The sequence below is a fragment of the Bicyclus anynana genome, chromosome 1 (assembly GCF_947172395.1).
Source record: "Bicyclus anynana chromosome 1, ilBicAnyn1.1, whole genome shotgun sequence".
NCBI classification, from domain to species: domain Eukaryota; kingdom Metazoa; phylum Arthropoda; class Insecta; order Lepidoptera; family Nymphalidae; genus Bicyclus; species Bicyclus anynana.
Genome location: NC_069083.1, coordinates 13,737,492 through 13,757,396, shown reverse-complemented (window position 1 = coordinate 13,757,396; position 19,905 = coordinate 13,737,492). Strand labels below are relative to the sequence as shown.

Sequence of the window (19,905 nt, the reverse complement as noted above, 5' to 3'; positions counted from 1 at the left end):
ATATCACGTGTCTAAAACGGTGAAGAAAAAACACCGTGAGGAAACCTGCATACCAAAGAATTTTCTTAATTATTTGCGTGTGAGAAGTCTACCAATCCGCTATTAGACTCGAGCTTAGTAGTGAGCCGAATATGGGTTGATAATGATGATGATAATGATTAATTTAAGTCTTGCATAACGTTGGTTCAGCGAAATAAATTAAACACAAAACGTTACTTAAAGCTTTATTCATTAATTAATTAAAACTTACAATTATTTACACACTATATACAGTTATAGACTCGTAAAAACTATTATTATCTCATTACGACGCTAAGGCTTGGTCAAATATACTCGAATGGTATATAACAGAGCCTTCTTAGGACTAGAAGGGGGAATTGGGGAAGGCACAACACGAAGAATATCGCAAAGGGACTGAAGAGTAGGCAGGTTCCCAGCCACGCAACCAGGAACCATGTCGGCAGGAATGCTTGCTCCATCATGTCCGTGATGCCTTCTCCCGTGGTGACCAAATGTTCATATTGTCTACAATCTAACACCCGATCGCAGCCAGCGCAACGTATTTGTTATCGATGTGCCAACGTTTAGGAGCGCCATCTGTAAAGAAGGAAATATTAAATTAATTAAAAATATATAATTAAAGGGAAACCCGGGAACTACTCTATCATCATTAATAACCCATATTCGGGTCACTGTTGAGCACGAGTCACCTTTCAGTGTGAAAAGGGTTAGGGTTCACCACGCTGGCCCAATGCGAATCAAGAAAATTCATTTATGCAGGTTTTATCACGATGTTTTTCCTTCACCGTCTGAGATATGTGATATTGCATTTGAAGGAGGATGCCACGGACCGGATTCGAACCTGCACCCTCGGAATCGAAGGTCATATCCACTCCGAGTTATGACTAACAATAGCTAGTTAGTAAATTTCGTATAAGTCCAGTAAATTATAAGTCAAAATTAGTGAATTGGCCTGCTGGGCTAGGTCGGGGTTATGAAATATTAAGCTTTTCTTTCTTGCAAGAAATTCTCAGAAAAAAGTCGTAGCTCGGAGATTGGATGGAAGTCGGTGATGTTACACTACCGTGTCAAGGAGAGCACGATCTTCCGATGGGTCCGATTATTCGAAATTGGGTATGTGTCCACACTCTACCTACATAATAACTAACTTAACCGTAACATAAACTATATAAATTTCAATTATTAGTTTTCTCTAAATAAATAATAATATATAGTTAGCAGTGATAGCCCAGTGGATATGACCTCTGCCTCCGATTCCGGAGGGTGTGGGTTTGAATCCGGTTCGGGGCATGCACCTCCAACTTTTCAGTTGTGTGCATTTTAAGAAATTAAATATCACGTGTCTCAATCGGTGAAGGAAAACATCGTGAGGAAACCTGCATACCAGAGAATTATCTTCATTCTCTGCGTGTGTGAAGTCTGCCAATCCGCATTGGGCCAGCGTGGTGGACTATTGGCCTAACCCCTCTCATTCTGAGAGGAGACTCGAGCTCAGCAGTGAGCCGAATATGGGTTGATGACGACGAAATAATAATAACTAATAAATATACATTATAATTATTTCTTACTTTAGCTTAAATTCATCTCAAGATTTAATTTTTATACCAAGCGTGGCATTTATCAATATCCTTGGCCCATTTAATTTATTTTCCTTTTTCATCCCAGTATTACCTTTAAGAAATGTTACGTTCAGTTTGTGAAAATGTGCACGAACTTAATTTAACTAGATATGTATGCGCTTTTTTATGCGCTTGAATTAATAATATGTTAAGATAATGCTTTGTACAATGAACAATTTACGAGCACTGGTCTGTGTAATTATACACAAATGGAATTTTAATTTAATCTAAATTGCAACACCGTGGGATACATTATGAATATATTTACACTTTTTTTATCTATGAAGGTGATCAAGCACAATTTAATATATAAAATTATCAGTCAATTTATCTTGAATTAAGTCTTTAATTTTTAATATATTTAAATGTAATAACGTAATTCTTAAAGTGTGGACCTATGCAAATATTGTTTGCTAAAAAAATATCGTTTAATTGAAGCGTTAGTTTTCAGCGTTTTCTGTTCTGTGTTTAATTGAGTATCTGGTAACTAGATAACTACGTATGTATGTGAAATGTAAAGTTAGGGAGGGTAGTTAGGGTAAAGTAAAGAATGCTAGGTTAGATTAAGAGATCAATAAAAATTATCGGACGATTAATCAAAGAATTGAATTCCAGCACTGAATGTTCGCTCAGTTAAAGAAGAATGAGAAATATTTATTTATTTTATTCTAATAACTATATTGCATTCAAATATAAAGCAACAAAGGAATTTCAATCAAACAAAAATAAACAATCAAAATCGTTTTAACAAGCAAAAGGCGAACATATTAACAAAAGTGACATCTTCCAAGCAACCTAAATATCCTGTACGATGGGAAATTGCAATAATTGTGATTATGTTAAAAAAACATGGTACGGAACGTAATATTGGGTAATACACTAAATGGTATTGACCGGGCATTATAATTAATGCCCAATTCTTCGCTTGATGTATAACTATAAATAATAATTAATTTACAATTTGTCGTTATCAATTTGGCACTCTTTAATGTTATGACATGTTCGTGAGATAAAATTAGTATTTTCACATCTGTTTATTAATACTGCAAGATAATAACACACGTACTTAGTATAATTTGTATACTTATCAATTAGATAGCTACTTTTTATACACGTGAACAGCCTTTTCCTTTTGGCTATCATTGTGAATGCTCAGAATTATAATTAGCTGTAGTAGGTACCTACTCTGCATATGCTCATTTGTGAACCTAGCTACAGTTGACAATAATGTCTGCGTCGTGGAAGCAAATTAAAAAAAGTCATCTTAGATTTAGTATTAGATTAGTAGAATTTTTCTTCGATTACAAAGTGATTTCGTGATCGTAATCAATTTAATCGTTTTTGGATTGTTTTATTTTCTCGCAAACCGTAGTGAAAAGTTAGAGTACAGCTCTAAAACTCACCTACCCTACCTAAGACCCGGTTTCTATTTAGTTCACCAAGGCTCGGGCCTAAAATTATCTATACTAATAGGTATTATAAAAAGGTAAAATTTGTATTACGGTAGGTGGTAATCTCTGGATCGCTTGAACCGATTAAAAAAATCTTTAACCACAGAAAGCCACGTTTGCGAATGTCACAGGCTATATTTTATCGCCGTATATATACGGGAAAGGGAACTATGCGGATGAAACCGCGGGGTATAGGCTAAGCTGTAATATATGTCACTTCTTGTATTGACGTGAAAGAAAAGAAGAAGTCACGTTAGGTGTACTAAACTACCAAAGAGGCGACAACATATAACTGGTCATTTTAGCACCTTTTATAATAATCTACCCTTAGTAGAATCGACATATCGATATCTATTTAAATTGTTATGATCCCTGTGTTATCAGTGTCTCCATATTGCATCTATATTCGTGTTGTTTTGGTTAGCTCGCTTGAGTCATTGTTCAAGGTCAGATTAGGCTTGGCTGGGTAATTGGGTATGATAAATGTATTAGCTCTATCGTAACAAATACGTCTGACGTTATTTTCCTTCCTGAAAACTGGGACATTACTCATATTATATCATGTTTTTTAATTACATGCATTTGTATCTTATCACAGATGTTCATTATCGATATTAATTAATGGTAGAGACATGGTAAAAAAATGTAGGTAAGCAAAGAAAGATGAATTAAATCTCCATAGGTTATATTTATATTTACAAGTAGCATCTAATTCTAATCTACTTTATTTCAGTAGCAGTAGCAATTATACGATACTCGTATTGTCGATGTAAGCCAAGAAGTGATATAAACAGGTAGTGAAATGACCAACTACGTACTTGGTAAACAATGAAAGTTATTCAAATTATGTGAACAAATAATACCTAAATAATGCCCTGTGGAGTTGTGTGTTTAGGTTATTTATATTTTATAAGGAGGTCAATAGAATTTTTACAGATAGAAGATATAAATTGTTGTTGAGAAAATAATTTTCAGAAATTTTAGAACCCGCATTAATTAGATAAATATTTGTTTTTGTTTCGCTCCCTTGTCTACATTTTTTTTTTTATGTCTTGGATGGGCTTGCGCTTGACTACAATCATGCCTGATGGTGACCAATGATGAGGTCTAAGATGAAACGCGCTTGCCTAGAAGATGCCTATTCACTCTTGCCTTGAAGGTGCACAAATTGTAGGTGTCAGGAAACACAGACGCCGGAAGGGCATCTTAGCCGTTTTTAAAAATTAACACAGATAATACAGTAAAAGTTTTCAAAATGGTATTAATATCCGGTGCAGGCTGTCAATGTCATGTAATATTGTCAAATGTCAATAAGACACAAGGTAAAAAGAAAAATTAGATCGTAGACAGAGAAGCAATGCATTTATATCCTCAGTGGAGTAGCTAAATCCGGATCACTTTTTTGGTGATTTTGAAGGCACGTAACACGTCTATCGTATAAAATGTCGTTGTTGTTATTCATGAAACAAGTTGTATTGTACGACATAGTCAGTTATTCGGAGCAGAACCACAAAATTAGATGACGAGTTAGATAAATAAAAAACGGCATTACCTAATACTTCTCAATAACTTATTGTTCGTCTCGTTGTACATAATACCTACTCGTCTACAGTCTGTGAGGAAAGAGTATTGATTTCAAAACCAAAGTATTATGATGAAGTAATGATCAATTTATATGATAGTAATATAAAATACAAACATAAAGGTGATTCAAAAATATATTTTGTAAGGTATTTAATTGTTATTTGACTTCTAATATACATATCAATAAAAGTGAAGTGTCTGTGTTTGATTTTAAGATAAATAATAATAAGCATTATTATTTACAAATTACACAGCACAAAGAAGCTTTTTTTTAAATTTTCCTCTGTCTTTCTGTTTGCCCGGGCTACTTTACTAATTCTTTGGAACGGCTGAACCTATTTTAACGGAACTTTCACAGGAAGATAGAGGAGGTTATGTCGCAACAAACAGACTACTTTTCATTCTGAAAAATTTCTAGGTTCTCCCGGGATATGCGAAAAAATTGCGGGATTTGAATAAGTTTGTATATTCGAAGTAGCGGACGTTCGCTAGAAGGTAATAGTTTGCACTAACCTCAATGTAGATTTTGTCAATCAATTCAAATTACTATCTATGACTGTTTGAACCGAATGACCTACTAAGAGTTCTTTCCTTCTTTGGAGCCAGTACTGTTTTCTTTTTAAATGTAGTGTTCCGAAAAATACTTTTTGTCCTTTTTTTGTCAAATTTAATATTTTAAATTGAATGAAATAAATCACAATTTTGCATTTGTCCTATTAGGCAGGGATCATATAACACCGTAAGTTCGTAGTTAACAGAAGGTGCGTTAGACAAAGAAATCACAACCGATCTACTATAATAGAACACTTGCTTCTGGATGAAGTGATATACATACCTAATGTGCATCACAGTAAAGTTTGAAACTGCACGAAAGTTAAAATTGTAGTGTATTTCGCTTTTCTTTGTGCTGTACAAAACAGTGTATAAAATAAGTGAATTTATGTATTTCATGGTTTTAAGCAGACTTGTTTTAAGCTATGATATTTTAATTTTAAACTCCCTAATTACAGTTCAATGTCAAACCAACTATGTGTAATTGTAGTCATTGTTCTAATGAAGATTACAATTTATTGTTGAGTAAATATTTCGAACTGTTGCGCGTTAAAAAGACGAGTCCTAAACAAACTATTTAATCGATGAGTGGAACTAATCATAAAGTAAATATCCATTGTGTAACGGTCAAAATAACAAGAGGAGCAAAGACATTTAATATTTTACGTAATTTAATATATTTTTTGAGTAATATTTTACAAATTCAAATTCTTTATTTGCCAGAAACATCGAGAATAGAATACAATGCATTCGACCATCTCTGGCATGCAAATTAAATTAAAAGTTAAATAGTCTTAAAAATTTAAATACAAATAACCAGTATCAGTTTATATACCATATACACAAGAACATAATATTCAATTATTATCATCTACATATGAATTAATTATAAAAATTCATTTACCGAAAGCATTTATCTAACAACCACGAAAAAAGGTATTGTTGATGTACGAAGATTTGACGTACGTAAGTTTGTTTATTTTTTGAGTAAGTTTCTTTAGTAAATTTCAAAACAAAAGGACTAATGGTAGCACTAACTACGCAAAAAACAACCAAACATTCGTTACGGCTAATGACAGAACTAATGTGAGTCAACTAAAGTTTAACTACAATAACCAAGTGGTGTTTGAAATTTTTGTAAGAAAACGTAACAAATCATCCGTAACAGAAAGCGTGCCTATTTCCATATTAGTTTACAAGGAATGCAGAAAGTCAGTTACGAAATTTTATTATGACAAAGTTAATATAAATATTGAATAGTAAATACCATCACACAAAATGTGATTAAAATTATAATCAGAAATAGAGGACACAACATTTCCTCTATTTTACTTCTTATTAAAGACAGCGTTTTTACGATCGCAATACACTTAATACTAAATTGATTGTTATACAGTTTTCACATAGGCCTAGGTGAATTTATGACGAAGATTTTTCGCCAACTGTTCATTAATGTTATAAGTAAATTGAAATATAACAGGACGATCGGCTATTTATGTAAATCGATTGAAATATAAAGGCTGGCATCGCGTTTAACAATAGAGTTATTATTATGCTAACTGAATTAGATTATACAATTGTTTTCTTTAAGAATAAGCGTATATTTGCTGCTATCGGCGCAAAGTCGAGGTAGGTCACATCTTGTTCATATGTTAAAGTGAGTAAACAAATAAAGCTACGTTGTGTGTACGTTGTATACAAGACAATAATTGTATTTGGGTTGTCGTAACGTATGCATATAAAACAGCTATAAATGAATTTCGATGATAACATACGCTTACATTTTTATAATTCAGTGAACAGATGCTTTAAATACAGTTACTGATGAACTGTGTAACCTTTCGCGATCGTAAATGTATGCAATCAATGAGTACCACTGCTCTACATATTGTAACAGTGCCTTACAATATATTATATTGAATGTAATGTTAACACTATTATCAAATGTGATTGTTGCGAGTAACTTTTCGTTTATGACTACTAACAGTTATTTGTTAAATCATATTGATGTTAAATAATAACATTGGATTACCAGCACCTGCTAATGGTATTTCGTCAACATTGACTTCTAAATCGAGGTCAGAGGGATACAATGTGTGACAGATTAGACAGAGAAAATAATCCTAATTGAAATGTGTACCAGCAATCTGTTAACATTCATAACTACTGTCTACTGGTTTTGTCCTTCGTCAATTACCAATATTAATTTATTTAATAATTACTGATTAATATTTTTGACATGCCCTATTTAATTAATCGTCTGTAATTTCAGTAATTAAGTTACAGATAAGACCTCGCCTTCTTGCGGAAAAAATAAACTAATTTCTTTCATTATCATAAGTACAGACGGCTTAAAAATACTTGTGACACCCTTTAACTAGGTAATTTATATTTCTGGGAATTAGTATACTCATGTTATACTTTCTCAACTAAGCGAGAATTTAATGTTAGTGAGTGCAATATTTCGACACGACCGGTGAGACATAGCGTAGTTCAATGCGCTCTCTGCGTGAGATATACTGAGATAAAAAGTACCCTATGTGTTAATCCGAGGTATTAACTACCTTTCTGTGTGCCACAAATCTATGCACCCATGTTTGCGTGATTGAGTAATAACCATTCAATGACAAAACATACAGATTCCCACATTTGTGATAGGTAGGACGACGATCGTGATGTTATCCGCGAGAAAATCCTTATTAACTTTTTAAGCCTTCATTAACTACATTTTTCCTTTATGATACTAAAAGTACCAATAATCGTTTTGAAAAATTACTTTTTCAATTTAATTCGATAGTGGTGAAATTTTAAAATGTTGTAAACACTTTAAGTTTTATTTGTTTTCGCGATAAAAAGTAGCCTATATTCTGCTCCGAAGTTTGGTTTATATTTATACCAAAATTCATCATATCAGTTACTACCAATCAGTTCAGCGATTTTGCCGTGAAAAGATAACCAACAGACAGACTTACATATTATTAATTTACTTATTTATAACAGGTATTAGAACATAATATTGAAAACTATGGATAATCTAGAACAATCACAGAGCATTTGCTACATAAGATTGAGAAAATAATACACTTGTTGTATAGTCTTCCACGTTCACTAACGATTGTTTTCTTTAGTTTCTCTGTTTGTTTTACTAATGTTTCTATTTACGTCTAATGCCATCAGTGGAAGGCAGCCATAACCGAAACTTTGGCTTTGCGTGATATTGTTAACAAAGGATTTTGTAAATAAGCCAGATTCTTATAGTAACTGGAGCTAACATGGATTAAATTGAATCGCATGTTATAAGAAGTCTGCCAATCCGCATTGGGCCAGCGTGGTAGACTATTGATTCATCATTCTGAGAGGAGTCTCGAGCTCAGCAGTGAGCCGAATATGGGTTGATAATGATGATGATGATGTTATAAAGTTGGTAGGTAGATGCCTACTTAGTTATAAAACAAAGCAAACGATTCACATACAAATAATGTTATGTAGCCTTTAAGAATAGAGTTTTTAATAATATAAAACTAAGAAATAATTTCAATTTAACTGTTACAGATACGTTTATGCATTTATTGCAGTTCGAAGCAATTAGTAACACACATTGTTATTAACTGAACAATTAGATAGTAAACGAACGTGATGATATTCGATATTCAAACGTGTTATCCAAAACAGAAACCAACCGACTCATGTTATGTTTTGTTATCCAGAGGTCACTTCACATAGCACGTGTTATTCCCAATTGCACTGTCACTTTCAAACAACACAATAACATAGTTTCAAGTGTCTTGACTAAGTACAGTGTGGAGGCGAGCTGCGCTGCGCGCGCGCACGCAACCGAAGGTTTCAACACAAGAGGCGAGGGCCAACCGCTTGTGTTACTATCTCTTTCATACACACACAGATCGAGACATGGACGTGAGACAGCAAGATGCATCACCGGCTGCACCTCCGTCACTAGTGGTTGACCTTCTTGGTCTACCATTATTGCTAATAAACTTGTATTTTGCAACCGCCTTATACCTCTTGAGTCATTTTTGTGAAAAAGCAGTTTTATGGAGCACCAATGAGGTGGTTTAATAACAAAAGGATGATACTAATATTATAAATGCGTAGACCGTATGTCTGTTTTACAGCTAAACCACTGAACCAATTTTGATGATTAAAGGTATAGAAAAAAATTAAAGCGGAACAGGCTACTTTTTATCATGGAACAATCTATGGAACAGGCTACTTTTAATCCCGAAAAATCGATTGTACCCGCGGGATTTGTGAAACAAAATTTCATACGAACGGAGTTGCGGGCTTGTCTAAATAAATAAATATAAAAGAATACTTAAACATTATTTATTAAGACAAGCCGCATGAATATCAACTGGGATGTGCAATATATAGCGAATAAAGATATTTTTTACATAAATCGGAATAAACTACTAATTACAAAAATGCACGATACTATCAATTATTAGCAACCCATATTCGGCTCACTGTTGAGCCCGAGTTTCTTCTCAGAATGAAAGGCAGGTGTGTGAAGTCTGCCAATATAGTCTGCCAATGTACCTACCTAAATTCTCAGATATGCAGGTTTCCTCACGATATTTTCCTTCACTGTTAGAGACACGTGATATTTAATTTCTTAAAATGCACATAACTGAAAAGTTTCATGCCCCAGACCGTATTCGAATCTACGCCCTCCGAATCGAAGGCAGAGATCTTATCCACTGGACCATCATGACCGTTACGATACTGTCACAACACTATGGATAGTAAATAATTAAGAATGGAATTATAAACCCTCAGCTTCCTCACCGTAGGCAAGTAAATAAGGCACGTAATACGTTTTAAGTTTAAAAATTTGTATGTATTAAGTAATATTTTATAACTTTAACGATGACCTACTTTTTTAATCACCATGCTCTCATTCTTATATTGTATTGACTTGAATGTAGATTAAGTAGACGATTTGAAATTTTTAACAAAAGAAAAAAATATATATTTGTCTACTAGTATGATTGTACCAGGTATATTACTAAATACGATTGTACTAGGTATATTACTAATTATACCTAGTACAATCGTAAAATCATTACCAGATTACCACGGAACCACCGTGTAGTAAAAATAGAAATTTTTTGAAGCATTTTTGTATTTAAAAATATAAATTTAAATGTACATTTATTATTTTTTTACGTTTATTGTCAGTAAGATTTACTGCTAGAACAATGTACTTACTGGCTAGTGTTTACATATTTTACTTTATAGAAATCTATTTATTACATAAAATAATAATACAATTAAAAGATAAGCCAGAGGTTATTTATAATAACTACTTAAGTACAAAACCGTGATATTCACGCGTAATAACTATTCTATTTATATATTACACAATTATTCCACGGTACCTACTTTATGTAGTGGACTTTGGTATTTTTAATTAGTTCTAGAATCACGTGCATTATTTATTAGCGTAATTAATCGGGCGATACGTAAACAACCTGACTGCCACTCGAGATCTTTAACCATCAGTAAAATCTAGAAGTTTCAAAGTGGCCTGTGATTGCCAGATATGCTACGTGTCTACAAAATCATCTCAAGAAATGATTCGAATTTAGCAAATCCACTGAGCGCACACATGCACAATTTTGTGTTTGTTGACATTATATATTTATGTATAAATATATGGTTTTCCTGAATAAACAAACCGACATTGTACACAATAATTAGGTATTATTTGTTAAACTTTCGTTATTTACTATGCAGCTAAATGAAATGAAGACAATTAGCCACCTTAGTTCGTCTCGCTAGTGACATATTTAATAATATACAATCTTTGTGGTGGGCTAGATTGTACAAATTGCTAAATTTATTTTCCAATCCAAGTTCGCAGGTTAGGCAATGCATTTTAGCATCTATGAAGTGTACGTTATTGTCAGCGTGTGCTACCGCCAATTTAGGAATTTGGACTTTGGTAGTTTTAAGAGGTATTATACAGGGTTTCAAACTTTATTTTTATTGTCGATATTTCGACCCAGTTGCATGGATCGTGGTCACGACGGGACTGAAGTTGCGAGATGAGAAGTGAAGTCAGCTGTTAGGGGCAAAATCGATCTACCCTCTTTCTTGTTCTTTTTCTTTTTTCAACGACCTCGCGTTTTTGGCTGTTTAGGCAAACCACACTCACGACATCGCTTTTGTTATTATGCGTATCGCGGCGCCCTCTTGGTTTGCACAATTCTACCACCGGGTTCCACTCGCTGGCTAGTTTGAAACCATGTTCCCGATTGAAATTTTTGTATTTTCGAATTTCAATGGCTTCTCGAACTACTCGGGGTATATAGTGGCGGTCCGTGGAAATAATGCGTGGATTATGGATCTCAATCCAATGTTTAGTTCCCGGTTGTAGAATGTGATCAGCTATCGCAGACTTTTTTTTTTCGCAGAGTTTTATCGTGATATGTACCCGTTTAAATAACATTCATAATGAACAACCACGAAATAAGTTTAAAATCATTGGTTTCAAACTTTACACTGTCCATGTCTAAAGTGTATTTTTTTTCATATTTTAATTAACATAATACACGAAATCATGTTAGAGACATGGTTTCATGGTTTATTTCGCTAGTCACTCAGCTTCGCGGCAACTTACCGTGACAACTCATTGAAAACGTCCTCTTTATTTACAAACTTTAGGGGTCTAGCGAAGGGTTACCTCGAAACTAAGAGTCTGGCGACTCTTTAATTGATTCCTCATGATATCCCGTAAAAATATATCAAAAAAATACGTGTCATACTGGACAGTTGTAGCTCTGACCCTTAACCGTATACCGTACTATACCTACGATAGCACCATGAGCTGAATAACTTACTTGCCCTTAATAAAACAAAGTTTGGTTAGGGAGGTCTGACTATTGCAGGTTGGCGTTCTAAAGATTCAAATTAATGGCATGACATATGTATGACTTCACACATTTGCCATGATTGATACTAAGTACTCTGAACTAGCTGACCTAGTGGACTTTGTATCTCTAGCAGCTGAACTGGCAATTTTTACACTAAATTGCCTATAAAGTTTTTCCTATGATTTTAATAATTACAGTCAAATGGAAGAAAAGGAGAATAATTAATGCTTAATTATTATTGAATAATATTCTTATCTTTTTTTTTCTGTTTATAATATTAGAATCCTTACACGCCCCTTTTGTAGCGGTCGGTATTTTTAAAACATACTGTATATTTTTCATGCAATTTTCTCAGCTAAATACAATACAAACAAATTTAAATCAATGGTTAAATATTAAAAATATACTTATAATTTTTTTTTTTTTTATTGAATTGCTTTGTACCTACTTTCTAAATAAATTAACAACAATGACTGCAAAGCAAAACTTTACTACAAGTTTTCATCATCATCATCATCATCATCATCATCATTAACAATCTAAATTTGTCTCACTGTTGAGCACGAGTCTCTTCTCAGAATGAGAGGGGTTAAGCTGCACCACGCTGGCACAATGCGGATTGGCAGAGTTCACACACAATATATAGAGAGTTAAGAACATTCTCTGGTATGCATGTTTCCTCACGATGTTTTTCCTTCAGTGTTTGAGACACGTGATTAACTGTATGGTTGGAGGTGCATGTCTCGGACTGGATTCGACCCTACACCCTCCGAAGCAAAGCCGAGGTCATATTCACTAGGCTATGACCTACTACAAGTGTAGCACTTAATTTTTTATTCACAAAGTGATATCATCTTAGTCTTCCGCAGAAAAAACCTATGATGCTAGTACAGCATACAAAATCGCTTATTTGCTTTTGCATTGTATCGCATTTCGTGTTCGTCTCAAGGTTTGTTGTTATATAAAAATACCTAAGCTGTTCTATACAAATTGATTCTACTAATAAAATATTTAAATTGTTATCTTATTTTATTTCAAGATATTTAGTTTAAGATTCGCGGTTATTTCTAAAATCACAATATTTCGGTTAATATAGATTAAGATAGTTGTATTTCGGGTTGTATATGTATATTCTAGGTTTATAAAACATTTTGAATTTATAAAAAAAAAATCGAAATTATCAATAATAATTAATTGGCGAGGTTACAATTTTTATACACGGCCTCTGCGGAGTATGCGTGGAGGATTTACAAGACGGAGGTCCTGGGTTCGATCCCCGGCTGGTTCAGGTCTGGTTGGTGGGAGGCTTCGGCCGTGGCTAGTTACCATACCGGCTAAGACGTACCGCCAAGCGATTTAGCGTCCCGGTACTATGCCGTGTAGAAACCTACAGAGGTGTGGATTTTCATCCTCCTCTTAACAAGTAAGCCCGCTTCCATCTTAGATTGCATCATCACTTACCATCAGATGAGATTGTAATTATGGGCTAACTTGTAAAGAATAAAAAAAAATATTGGTTTCAATTGGGTATGATACGATGATGTAATTGGTTATATTTGGCAACTTACATCATCCACAGATATTCCTCGTTACTTTTGCTCGTCTGTCTCTGAAGTGACCCGAATTGTGTACCTGAAACACACAAAGATATCTCAATTCGACGCATATATGTTTATTTTTGTTGAAAAAGTTATGAGGTAACTGTATGTTACCTCATAACATTTTTTCATTTTGTCATTTATTAATCAATATTGAAAATTATTTTCTATAAACTCGTATTTCTATAAATTGGTCCCATTTAATTTTCATAAAAAGATTCAGTATTTTTGTGCTAAAATCAAAATAGTTATGTTATGGCTAGGCCAATAGGCCACACTGGCCTAATGCGGATTGGCAGACTTCACACACGCAGAGAATTAAGAAAATTCTCTGGTATGCAGGTTTCCTCACGATGTTTTTCCTTCACCGTTTGAGACACGTGATATTTATTTTCTTAAAATGCACAAAACTGAAAAGTTGGAGGTGCATACCCCGGACCGGATTCGAACCCACACCCTCCGGAATCGGAGGCAGAGGTCATATCCACTGGGCTATCGCGGCTTTTTAACCGACTTCCAAAAAGGAGGAGGTTCTACGTTCGGCTGTATGTATGTTTTTTTTTTTTACTCACACTCGTTTATACTCGTAGCCTCAGAATACAGAAAACCACCAGAAGCCACGTTTAGATGTCATTCTATAGTGCGCAGTGTGTCCAAAAAGAGTACACAACAGCCTGCACTCGTCGCAATTCTCACCCGCGTAATGTTGCTAGTACATGAGGCTGTTAAATTTTTCCCTATTTTGTGGTAAAAATTTATAATGTTAAAAGGAAAACAATAAGTGTACAGTTCATCACATTAAATGTTAACTTGTATGGTAAATAATAAAAACAGTGGGACCGGTTTTCTAGTGATTGCTAAGAGTCAGCAAGAAAATGAACTCTAAAAAATTTAAGACAAGGACAAATAAATAATAGATATAATAAGACGGTTATTATAAAACTTATCAACTAACAAACTAAAGAAATACATATTTACAATAATAATTTTATATATTCCATATAATTATATTATATTATTATTATAAATATGTATTTCAATCGCGTGCACAGTTATTATTATCTCGTCTTATTTCTCTAATTTTTATGTCTCTTAAAATTCAAGTATAAATAAGGCCATTTAATTGGTTTAATATCTTTTAAGAATGTGTTTTGAAGATAAAAATATTTTATTTAATCCTCTTGCTCAAACAAACAAGCAAACAAGTAGGTACACAAACAAACAAAAGACCAAACAAGCACACGAAAACAAACAAATGTGCAAACAAACACACAAACAGACAAGAACGAACGAACTTATTATAATATTGCTATATTGTTATTTGTAAAATTTTAAAGCTTTAAGATTATTTTACACTTTCTTTATCTGCGCTGATTACCACAATTTTATTTCAACTTAATTGCCGGAACCTATGCCTACCTATTTAGTTGATTAATATTTTACATAAATAATAAATCCTTGAATTGAAATTAAAAGTAGGGAAAATCAAAACAATTACATTGGCAACACTTACAAAATGAAGTCATCGGTTTCTATGACAACTAAATTCACGTAAAAATTATTCATTATTATATCATAAGAATATTTATTTGTGCTACTTACACGTGAAATGTGATCCTATTCAGTTTCTTTTTTTTACCAACGGCATTTTTACACGAAGGAATAGCACAAGACGGCTTAATTTAATTAAATTTGTCACCTGTATAGCACGTCAAACAACACGACAAACACAGAGTAAGTAATCGTAAAATGTGTAGTTTAAATGGCTTCACTTCTTTGCGCTATCACTCCTTCTGGTGGTTTTCTGTATTCTGAGCTCGTAGCATATTACCTTTAGTAATAACCGTATTAGGTAAATATGTAATGTACTTCATACATTTTTCCCTATTTCAATAGCCTAAAATAAATAATTGAACAGGAAATAAGTGGCTAATAATAATAACTCCAGTCTCGTATCACATTTATATTATTCTAAAAAATATACGGATTTATTTTTTATGAAAATCTGAAAAGACAGTTCCCGAAATCAAAATCTTTTTCTTTCAATTGGCCCTTGACAATTGAATGAAAAATTTATATGACCAGATCTTACTTGCCAGGCTCTAAGTTTAGTAGATGTGGGCTTGTCATGAGAAGTGTCCTCTCAAGTAGAGCAGGTAAATTTTTCTCCTCTATTACCATGCAAATTTACAATACTAAACTCTATCACAATGTCAGAGAGTTCAAATTAATTTATTATCTACACCGTTTCAGGTGTTTGTCTCCCTTCCCTCCCAAATCATAAACCTTTATAGTGGCTCCCAATATTGTATCGATATGGAATTTGTAGGCGAGTTGCTAAGGAACATTGTTAATTTGAAAAAAATATATGAGTATTTACTATAATTACCATAGGCGTATATAGCGGGTGGGCCGGGTGGGCCGGGCCCATCCTAGAATGGCAAATGCCTTTTTTTTTTATTCTGTACAAGTTAGCCCTTGACTACAATCTCACCTGATGGTAAGTGATGATGCAATCTAAGATGGAAGCGGGCTAACTTGTTAAGAGTAGGATGACAATCCACACCCCTTTCGGTTTCTACACGACATCGTACCGGAATGCTAAATCGCTTGGCGGTACGTCTTTGTCGGTAGGGTGGTAACTAGCCACGGCCGAAGCCTCCCACCAGCCAGACCTGGACAAATTAAGAAAACCTCAATCAGCCCAGCCGGGGATCGAACCCAGGACCTCCGTCTTGTAAGTTCACTGCGCATACCACTGCGCCACGGAGGCCGTCAAAACTTACAGAATTTTATTTGTTTCCTATTTACTCTAGAATACTGGGCTACCGATTTAAAATTCTATGATAGACGCCAAAATACAAAATATACAAAGAAAAATCGTCGTACCGTTTCAGAGGCTAGTGTCCACGAACATTGTAAACGACATTTCTATAATGAGTGTCGACTCTGTTCAGCGGTATGTCAGGGGCTGGCCCCGTAAGGTGGGCCTGGGCCCACCCTAGGAAATAATCCTAGATACGCCAATAATTACCGACTTAAGCGCCCTGTTAACTATCAAATATGTTTGACAAACTTGCTTGTTAAACTTCACTTTTTTTATGTTTAACCGACGTTTGAAACGAAGCCGCAAACTATCAAATTATTTGACAAACACTACAAAAAAGTTTAATCTTTTTATTTAAGTTTGGTGTGGATTTTCATCCTCCTCATAACAAGTTAGCCCGCTTCCATCTTAGATTGCATCATCAGGTGAGATTGTAGTCAAGGGCTAACTTGTAAAGAATAAAAAAAACGAGATGTTTTAGATTAGAAGAATTGAATCGTGTAACTTCGTAAAGAATTTTAATTTTATTCTTAACAGACAAACTTTTCTTGTCAAACTGGCAAAAATGGTAATTATTTTTTAATATGGCATTATTCAAATTAAAAAAAATGTAAATAAATAATGTACATAAACATATATATAGGTACGATACATTTAGAATTTCAAATTAAAGTTATAATAGTATAAGATATAATGTTCAGAATCAATTTCCGCGTAGGAAAGATATTTATTATCAAAGATAATTTGGCATAAATTGTTACAAGGGCGTAAATTAACACACACCTGCACACAATTTTTAATTTTTAGTATTTTAAGTTCTTATACATTGTAACAAAGTTCACTTTCCAACGTTTTCTCACGGTTGCTAAAACCAAGTCTTCCTGTTTTGGTAGAGGCGCAGTGACGTGGAGACAGTCACGTCTACCAAAATGAAGTAGCTAATAAGGAACTAACTAAAAGTTATTAATTTGTATTAAGTAGGTACGTATTGAAATAGTACATATTTTCATTTATTTTTATTCCTTTTAAAATCTAGACAAGTTAACATTGTTCTTCCTTAAAATTATGTTTAAATTTCATTCATATACAATTTCTAGAATTGCGTTAAAATGGGTTGTAGAAAAATACTTAACGAGCTTTTTTCTTATCTAACAAAATATATACAAAAAATACATAATTAAAATTGGCTAAGCCGTTTGGAGTTCGACTATGTACAATCGCAAGGTAATTTTTATAATGGCAGGTAATTTTAACACCTAGGACCTAGGTATTAGAAAAATAAAGATAAAATATGTATAAGATTTTATCTGATCCATATTGAGACTTGTCATCGGCAAAATATAGATAAGTAGGTACTGTTTTACTAACACGAGGAAAATAAAAAGATAATACATAATAGATCTAAGTACACATGGCAATTCACCATTTGACACACTTTTTAGTAAACATTAAAAAAAATATGTTAACTTAAGTATTAAATTATATAACTACTACTTACATATTTAAACAATTTGTACTTAGGTTGGTAAATAATTATGTTTTAGATTTATTACAAAATCTTTATGTAACTGATATTGGTAATAGAGCATTTTATATTATTCTAGCATAAAAATAAAGGGAACAACATTCAACAGGAAGAATCTGTAAATTAACTATTTTTTTAAAAAAGCTTGACGTATTTTTAATGAAACTTGCCTCTCTGGTAATGTACTTACCAACCTATTAAATACATTTCATTAGTATCATAATTATTTAAAATGCATTCTTTTTTTTTGCGAAAGTTAATGGAATTGTATACCTACCTCATTAAAAAGTCGCAAAAATACCTATAGACGTACAGTTATATTAAGAATAATAAATATTTTATATTATTACCTACTATGATTATTATGAGCCGTGATAGCCCAGTGGATATGACCTCTGCCTCCGATTCCGGAGAGTGTGGGTTCGAATCCGGTCCGGGGCAAAATATCACGTGTCTCAATCGGTGAAGGAAAACATCGTGAGGAAACCTGCATACCAGAGAATTATCTTAATTCTCTGCGTGTATGAAGTCTGCCAATCCGCATTGGGCCAGCGTGGTGGACTATTGGCCTAACCCCTCTCATTTCGAGAGGAGACTCGAGCTCAGCAGTGAGCCGAATATGGGTTGATAATGATGATTATTATATAATACTGAATAGGTATTACTTAATTACTTAACTACTCATTGACATACCTATTGTAGAACTTATATAAAAATGTCTATGATTGTAAAGCTACATAGAAATGTCTACGATATAATATTTTTTATGTTTTAAAAATATTTGTCACTTGTAAAGTTAAAAGTACTTCGTTCAGAATCTATGACGAGACAGTTCATATGCGGATATTGATAATTCATTAATATTTACAAGTATTATGATATTCTGTAGTTAAGTAGGAATTTGACACACCTACCAATCAAGTTCTAACATCTAATAATAATTATTTTATAATTAAGTCATTTTGGATATTTTAAAATGCAGTTGGAGCTATTTCGTAACGAATTGGTCTGAGTTTTTATATTTTAGGTAAGTACCTATAAGATTATATCTAAAAGTTAGTATTCAGATGACTTGTTAGTTAATTTTTCATTAACAATGGAAATTGCTAAGTTTTTTTAACATTTTCTGTAACTATTTTAGACCTATACCGATTTAAGTATGTGTTAAAAAAAAACTAAATTTGAGTAGGTACCTGGTACATACATGGAGAAAATCCAATATTCCCGTTTTCTAATAAAGTTATACATACTGTCAAATTAACTTTGAAACGCAATTTTATCCAATTTGACGGTAATTTTATGCCAAACGTATAGAAAATCGCTTCAAGTACCTATAGGTACCGTTCACATGGCTCATAAGTTTTATATAAAAGCTTCGTTTCAAGTGCCTATGTGTGGGTAAGGACCAAAGTCCACAACCTATAGGACGTAACAAATGCCAACTACAATCCATGACAAATAAGTAACAAAATATATGTGCATAATACTTACTTCATTAAATATTACTTACTTAATCAAATATTATAAAATAAAATATAACTTACTTGTTTGTTCAGTACTTGAGTTTGAACTTGCGCTGTTTTCACTTTCAGTTCGTCGTCGTGAATTGAATAATAAGTTCCACGGACTGTAGTTTCCAATGAGCGTTGTGTTTTGGGTTTTAGCGCCGGATTTATTGTTGTGATCCATTTTAATTATAATATTTATGTATTTAATTTAAGAATTATGTTAAATGTTAGGTCGCACACAGTCCCGCGCGCGTCCACGGATAAAATAATAATATTATGCCGGTCCGCTCCCCGTCTCCAAAGCCAAACAGTTCAGTTCAGTGG

The 19,905-nt window shown here is 33.3% G+C and overlaps 1 long non-coding RNA gene across 1 annotated transcript; it reads right to left on the bottom strand.

Moving 5' to 3' along the window:
• Nucleotides 1-211: 211 nt before the first annotated feature.
• LOC112050584 (uncharacterized) lies at nucleotides 212-19,894 on the bottom strand. Its single transcript, XR_002887165.2, has 3 exons — nucleotides 19,618-19,894; nucleotides 13,692-13,755; nucleotides 212-597 (listed from the first exon to the last, which is right to left on the bottom strand). It is a non-coding gene; the product is annotated as an uncharacterized LOC112050584 (long non-coding RNA).
• Nucleotides 19,895-19,905: the final 11 nt, after the last annotated feature.